We start from the raw sequence: 7661 nt of genomic DNA, 5'->3' as shown, positions 1-7661 counted from the left end.
GTTGCCAAAGTACTGTGATGAATTGTTCAAGATGAAGGTTTGACCATGATTCCGAAACATAAAGCAGTATTTCTTTAAGGGACATATGTTCAGTAATCAAATGGGAAAGTGAGAAGGTAGAGTCTTGCCATATCTTCTTTGGTCTTTCACGGAAAAACAAAGCATGAAGAGTTGTCTCTACTGCATTTTGACAGAGTGGACACATGGGAGAATCAGCAATATGTCTGTGATGAAGTGTTGCAGCAGTAGGGAGACATTCATTAAGAGCACGCCATAAGAAGATTCGCACTTTAGAAGGCAGAGTGAAGGACCAAAATTTATTCCACCAATTTTGGGTTTGAATACCCGATACAGCAGGCTGCTATTCCTCTAGGTTGGTGGCTAATGTATAACCAGATTTCACCGTGTATGCTCCATTGGTTTCAAAGTGCCAAATGAGTTGATCATCAGTTGGGAAAATTGGCAAAGGAATTTGAAGTATTTTATCAACATCTGAAGCAAGGAAAGATGCATTCAATAAAGCCAAATCCCATTGTCTTGCTGGTGTGAGAAGTGAAGACACTTTCTGGTTAGTTGCAAGTCTAATCGATCTCAAAGGCAGAAAGTTGGTTATACCTGGAATCCAAGGATCAGAAACACACAAGATGCTTTGTCCATTTCCAACTTTCCATCGTAGTCCCTTCAAGAGAAGTTCCTTACCCCAAACAATCCCTTGCCAAGTAAGAGAAGGGTAGGAGCCTTTAGTAGAATCCAAAAATGAAGAAATGGAAAAGTATCTCGCCTTAAGAATGCGACTAAGCAGAGAAGTTGGGTTTGAGAAAACCTGCCAAGCCTGTTTAGCTAACATTGCCTGGTTAAAGTGAATGAAGCTCTTGAAACCCATACCACCTTCTGACTTTGGTTTGCAAAGAGCAGACCAATTCTTCCAATTAATACCAAATTTAGAAGTGTTGGAACCCCACCAAAATTTATTCATCATGACCTCAATTTGGTGAATAAGAGATTTTGAGAGCCGAAAGCAACTCATAGCATATGTAGGGATTGATTGAGCTACAGCTTTCAGCAGGACTTCCTTTCCACCGATACAGAACAATTGTTCTTCCCAAGAAGATAAATGTTTCAAAAGTTTCTCTTTAATGTCTCCAAACAATATCTTTTTATCCATACCAGAGTAGGATGGGAGCCCCAAATATCGTTCATGGCATGGTTGGATTTGCATCTGGAGAATCTGATGCAAATGAGCTTGAACCGAAGGAAGGGTTCATGGCATGGCATGGCATGGTTGGATTTTCATTTGGTGAAAATGAAAGCACTGATTTGTCCAAGTTAATTTTCTGACCTGAAGCTCGACAATAAAGATCAAGTGCATTCTTGATAACAGTAGCCGAACTAGTGTTGGCACGACACATAAGTAAACTATCATTAGCAAAAAATAAGTGTGAAACACTTGGAGCACTTCGAGTCACCTTCAGACCATGTAAGTTACCCCTTGAATCTTCATGTTGAAGTAGCCGTGAAAGTCCTTCAGCACAAATTATAAATAGATAAGGGGATAGTGGGTCCCCTTGTCTAATATCACGGCTAGGAATAACCTTTCCTTGAATAGAGCCATTAATGAGGAATGAAAATGAGACACTTGAGATGCATCGTGTAATGAGATTAACCACTGAAGGATCAAAACCCAAAGATAACATCATATGCTGAATGAAATGCCATTCCACTCGATCGAATGCTTTGCTCATGTCCAACTTGATAGCAACATAACCTTCTTTTCCCCTTTTTAAGTGCTTAAGAGAATGTAAAATCTCAAAGGCTATGAGAATATTATCAGTGATTAACCTTGATTTGAGGAAGGCACCTTGGGATTCAGAAATTACATCGCCAAGAATCGGTTGTAAGCGAAGAACAATTGCCTTGGAGACCAATTTATATAGCACATTACACAAACTTATGGGACGCAGCTGAGTTATTGAAGTGGGTCGTTTCACCTTTGGTATCAAAGTGATAACTGTTTGATTGAAGCTTGAAGGATCGCCCCCATCATTGAGAATGTTTAGGACAGTTTTAGTAACAAGATCACCAACAATCTCCCAATAGTTAGTGTAGAACATGGCGGACATACCATCAATGCCAGGGCTGCCATCAGATTGCATAGATAAAAGGGCATCATAAACTTCAGAAGTCGTGTATGGTCGAGTTAAACTCTGGTTTATATAAGCTGTTATGAGGCTCGGGACTGTGGACATAATATGTTGGAGTGCAGCAACATCAACACCTTCAGTACTGAATAATGAGTGAAAATAGGACTGAACAACATGAGCAATTCCATCAATTGAAGTATGTTCTATGCAGATAGTGTTATTGGTCTTTCGACTCGAGGCTTTCTGATGAAAAAATCGAGTGTTGGAGTCGCCTGATTGTAACCAAGAGATTCGTGATCGCTGCTTCCAGTACTCTTCTTCTTGAGACAGCAAATCATCAAGAATAGACTCACTCGATTTAAGCTCTTCAAAATGGTTGTTGCTAGTATCGTGCTTATTGTTTAGAGCTTCTACTTTTTGTTGGGAAATCTTGATTTTCTTAGGAAAATCTCCAAACTTTGAGCGATGCCATTGTTGAAGTTGAGAAGCACAATTAGACAGACTGGTTATAACATTGCTGATGGGATCAGCATCAGTATTGTGCCAATTTTTAGTGATGATGTCAAGACATTGATCTTCTTCCAGCCATAATTTTTCGAACCGAAAGCGAGATTTAAATTTCTGCACAGGTACAGCAGAAGGAACAGATATGGTGACTCGAAGTGCTCCATGATCTGAGCCAAAAAAATCCAAATGATCAATTGTGAGCGTTACAAAGCTGTCAGACCAGTAGCGATTGAGAAAACCATAGTCAAGCCTTTCTTTGACATTTGAACTTTGAGCATGCTTGTTGTGCCATGTGAATCTATCACCCGTGAAATCAATTTCATTTAATCCACAACACTCTATGGCAGTTCGGAAGGCATCAATTTGGTGTTCATCACGCAAAGGGCCACCAAGCTTATCATGATTAGATAAAACTTCATTAAAATCTTCCATGACAAGGTAAGGAAAGAGTGGTGCAGTATCTTTTAGTTTGTTCAGTAATTCCCAAGTGAAGTGCCTTTGAGAAGCACAAGGAGCTCCATAAAAACCAGAAAAGTGGCAAGAAGGACCATCAACAAAACCCATATAACAGTCAACAAAGTTTTTACCATATTTGAGAACAGATACATTTACATTGGACTTCCAAAGAAATAAAATACCACCACTAAGACCTACTCTAGGAACTTCTATACCATTAGGAAACTTTAAAGCATTTCTAAACTTAGTAATTGACCCTAACTTTAACTTAGACTCCATAATAAAAATAACACCAGGACAATACTGAGAAGTGAGCAGACGCAGTTGACGGAACGCTCTCGGGTTTCTCAAGCCTCGAGCATTCAAAGAGACGATATTCATGGCGATTGGCGAGGCTGGGAAGCAGCCTTCGCCAAGGAAGCAATACAATCTTCATCCACCCGTGAGTTGTCTGAACATTCAGAAGATGAATCCGATTGTTGAAGCAGATTGATATTGGTAGCATCGGCAAGAGGAGATCCTCTAGTACGACATCTTTTCAGCACATTTCGAACATTCCCCCCTGAAGTTGATAGTTGTCGTTTGGTGAAGAGAGAGGACATACGGTTCTCTGTCACCATTGGAGAAATTGCTGCAGATGTTGTGATGGTAGTGGAAGTAGACATAAGGGAGGGTGAACTAAACTCTGTAGACATGTGTACATATGCTGGAGGAATTGTCATGGGGATTGGGACTGATTTTTTAAAATGAATAGATGTAAGTGGGGGATATGTGGCAACAGGTGGAGGGGCTAATGAATGAGTAATATTAGGAGGTATAGTGGTTGTGGTGGTGGGGCTGATGGTTCCAATCTGAGAGAGATTCTCATTTGCAGAAAAAGTTGCAGAAGTGGTAATGTTACTTGTGTGCATCAACTTGTCAATTTGAATTTCTTTAGAACCCGATGAAGAAGCTTGGTCCTTAAAAGAAAAACCTTTGGAGACTGAAAAGGAAGGCAATTGAGTTGCAGCAAGTGTAGGTGCTTGTTGTTGGATTCAATGATTTTAGTGGAATCCAGTATTTGTTTTCCTTTCTCCGAAGTAGTAACATTGGCAGGGGCAGCAGGTAGTTGCCTTGAGTGTGAAAGAATCGGATTGATTGTGTTACGAGCAAGCTGAGTAATAAATGGCCAAGGACTGTTGGGTTTTATGCCCTAAATAAAACTCATTTCAATATAATCAGATTTACTTATTAATATAGATCAGAAATAACATTTAATGTTGCATGGTTCACATGATTTATTTCATGATTATATGTACATAATGTATGAATTCATCTGAAACCCTTTTCACATACTTGATCCTGTTTATTGTGTTGTCAACATATTGGAAAGTAAACATGACTATGTGAATAAAGTTTCCTAGATTTATCAGACACAGGGTTTTACTGATATGATAATCTACAACAGAGTTTACTTGCATTTGGAGAAATACTATGTTCTTTCCAGAGCATTGGTTAAAGTAAAGCTCAGGTTGGATGCATGGAGTATGCATCGGAAGGGACCGATATTGAACTTTGACTTAGATTTATTAAACTTACCGTAATATCTATTCAAGTCACTATCGCCTAGTTGATCCTAGATCAAATGATCTTAATCTTGTTATGATTAGGCTCAATCTCAAGAGGTTATTCGTGTTCTTTGATTTGTTAGTTAAGCCTACTTTTGGGTCAGGGTGATACGTACATTTTGGGAACACGGTAATGCAATTGAGTGGGAGCACTAACATAAACATGGAATCTATAGCTTCTATCTGGCGAATAGTAAGTAAAGGATGATCTCCTTCGAGCTTGACCAAACGAAAATAAATGGTGGAGTACTCATTTCACATAAGCTGAAATATCATTTATACGGGGTTAAGGGTTTTAAGGATAAAAATACATTGTAGGGTGTAACGGTAATCTAATCCCTTTACAGTGTAGATCATTCATATAGAGGATCATTAATCAAATTAGGATTATAACAATGGATAACTAATGATGTGTCTATATGGTGGAACATATAGAGCATTTTGTATACTGAGAGTGCAATTCTAAGTTCTATGCATGGATTCAACGAAGAATTAATAAGTCAGTGAATTTAGGTTATAAATTCTTGATCTGCTTATTGGAAGCTCGGTTATATAGACCCATGGTCCCCCCACTAGTTGAGATAATATTGCTTGTAAGACTCATATAATTGGTTTTGATTAATCAATTATAATTCTCAATTTAGACTATGTCTATTTGTGAATTTTTACCTAAGTAAGGGCGAAATCGTAAAGAAAGAGTTTTATGGGCATATTTGTTAATTATGATACTTTGTATGGTTCAATTAATAAATATGATAAATGACAATATTATTTAATAATTATTTATAGCTATTAAATAGTTAGAATTGACATTTAAATGGTTGAATTTGAAAATTGGCGTTTTTGAGAAAATGAGATGCAAAAATGATAAAACTGCAAAATTACAAAAAGTGAGGCCCAAATCCATATTGTATAGGGCCGGCCACTTTTATAGGATTTATCTTCTGATATTTTCATTATTTTAATGCCAAATAATTCAAACCTCACCCTAGTGGAATGCTATAAATAGATAGTGAAGGCTTCAGGAAATTTACACTTAACTTTCACACTTTTCATTCAGAAAAACCTGAGCCTTCTCTCTATACCTGGCCGCCACTTCTCTCTCTCTCTTCTTCCTTGAAATTTCGAACCTATTAGTGATTAAAGTAGTGCCCACACACAGCAAGTGATACCTCAATCATAGTGAGGAAGATCATGAAGAAAGACATTCAACAAGAAGGAGTTTTAGCACTAAAGGAGAGAAAGAGATCTAGGTTCAGATCTTGATAAAACTCTGCGACAGAAAGGATACAAGGGTTAGAGATCTGAACGGAAGGAGTCATATTATTCCGCTGCACCCAATGTAAGGTTTCTCATACATTATATGTGTTTATTTCATAATCGTTTTAGAAGTTCATATTTAGGGTGTTAATCAACATACTTGTGAGTAGATCTAGGATCCTGGTAAAATAATTTCCAACAAGGACCCTCCTTAGAAAAGTCTTGCCTGTACCGATCATAACTAGACCTACCCATTGCTTAGTTATGAAATTCTTAAATGTCTTGGGGTTGTATCCCTTTTTGGAGAAAATCCTACAGATCAAGCGATTATTAACATGCCTTGGAGGAGGAATATTTAAGTTTGACAGGTTAATGACCTCTCTCTCTCGGATTGACAAAGCATCAGACATGGTTGGGATGAAATTTTCCATGGTTGGAACCCAGAAACCAGAGAAAAAGTTTAAAAGGAGGCTGGCGGGAACGGTTATAATCAAACAATGAGGGGGAAAATACAAAAAACACAGTTAAAAAGAGAATAACGGACCAACTGCCACAGAGCAAACTGAAGGGCCGACAAAGCTATTGACCAACTCCTCCTAAGAAACCAAACACTTGATTGAACTCTCTTGAGGAATAGCAAGTCCATTCCAATGCCTATGTGAACCAAACACCACCTTACTGATGTTTTATCTATTGTCATGGCTGAAATAAATTGATTAATAAAATTATTATTCTTTAAAAAAAATTGCTATTATTATTATTATTGTTGTTATTATCAGATTGCCAGACTTTTTAATTTATGGTGTCCAAATTTATATTTTTTTTTTGTTCTATCGTTCCTAGCGAAAACCTTATGTTTAGTAATATTTTTATTTGTTTTTTAATTTTTTATTTATAAAAATAAAAGTAAAATTTGTGTTTTTAAAATTTTATTTTTAAAAAATAAAAATGTGCTGTATTTGAAAGTGATTTGTTATAAAAAAAAAAAAAATGTGTTCTGATTCTAGCACTGAGGTCGGGGCTGGAGTACAGGTTCTAAGATCCAAGTTCGGGTCGGAATCTAAAATATTAATTAAGAAAAAAAAACTTTTTAAAAAATATTGAAATTAATTATTTTTTATTTTCAAAATTTTTAAAATTTTAATTCTCAATTAAAATATTAAACCGTAAATATATTTTGAGAAAATACATTTTTTGAAAATATTTTTACTTTTTTAATTAAAAAAATTAAAAAAGTGATTAAAAATATTTTATTTTACCAAGCGTTCTCTTAATTTTTTATTTCTTTATATTTGTTATGTTAGTTGCTTAATGAGCTTGTACTTGTAGCAGTTTATTGTGTAAAAAAATCTACTGATTATTCATTTCTTCTCATACTGAGGAGGTTCCAATGTCGAAAAATAAAAAAAAACAAAAAAGTGCTCCCTGTTTGGGGTGTAGAAGTGGACATTGGGTTAGTAGAAGCTACTGTTATAAATCGATGAGTATGATATTATTATTAGAAAAGTATTTGGTGGAAGGCTAGTGCTGATGCGGCGGGGTTCCAACGTACGTCCACGTCATCACATAAACCTACGTACTCGCCAGCTCAGCTTTCTCCCCCAAGTTTGACCCTTCCAAGATGAACCTGTCCACAAAGATACCTTCCCAACTTTCCACATTTATCTCGCCAGGTTCTTCTCCTCCTGCA

The sequence above is a fragment of the Cannabis sativa genome, chromosome 9, assembly GCF_029168945.1.
Source record: "Cannabis sativa cultivar Pink pepper isolate KNU-18-1 chromosome 9, ASM2916894v1, whole genome shotgun sequence".
Lineage (NCBI taxonomy): Eukaryota > Viridiplantae > Streptophyta > Magnoliopsida > Rosales > Cannabaceae > Cannabis > Cannabis sativa.
The sequence above is the reverse complement of the archived record's forward strand: the minus strand, read 5'-3'. Positions refer to the sequence as shown.